General features: G+C 40.0%; 1 protein-coding gene across 7 annotated transcripts in view; it reads right to left on the bottom strand.

Annotated features, from left to right (window-relative positions):
• Positions 1-312: 312 nt before the first annotated feature.
• LOC106871338 (uncharacterized) overlaps positions 313-410 on the bottom strand; it is a 377312-nt gene continuing 377214 nt past the window's right edge. For all 7 annotated transcript variants that reach the window (XM_052977038.2, XM_089342797.1, XM_089342798.1 and 4 more), the window contains one exon: positions 313-410. This exon is cut by the window's right edge and continues 877 nt beyond it. The gene's annotated coding sequence lies outside the window, so the exon portion shown is untranslated.

Below are 410 nucleotides of genomic sequence, written 5' to 3'. Positions count from 1 at the left end.
GTAGTGGTAATGATGGTGGTATAGGCTACAGTTATGACAGCATCATTATTGTTATTGTATTGATGGTTGTGGTGGTAGTATTTGTGAATTTGTCCTATCAGTATTGGTGGTAGTTCCCATGGTGGGGTGGTGGTGGTGGTTACAATGGTAGTGACTGTTTTGGTTGCAGTAGCTGATATTTAGTGGTAGTATTGGCAGTTGTTGCAGTGTGGATGGTCGTTTTGATGATGTTGGCTGTGGTTGTAGTTTTTAAGTGATTTTTTTTGTAGTATAGGTTACAGCGACGGTAGTAGTGATATTGGCTGTCTGTAGTTTTTGGTAGTGGTAATATTTGGTTATATAGTTTTGTGGTTAACACAGGCAGTGGTTCTATGTCAGTATTGGATGTAGCACAGTGATAGTAGTGGTGG

Source organism: Octopus bimaculoides, chromosome 26 (assembly GCF_046866305.1).
Source record: "Octopus bimaculoides isolate indiv1 chromosome 26, ASM4686630v1, whole genome shotgun sequence".
NCBI lineage: Eukaryota > Metazoa > Mollusca > Cephalopoda > Octopoda > Octopodidae > Octopus > Octopus bimaculoides.
This window is presented reverse-complemented; position numbering and strand designations above follow the sequence as displayed.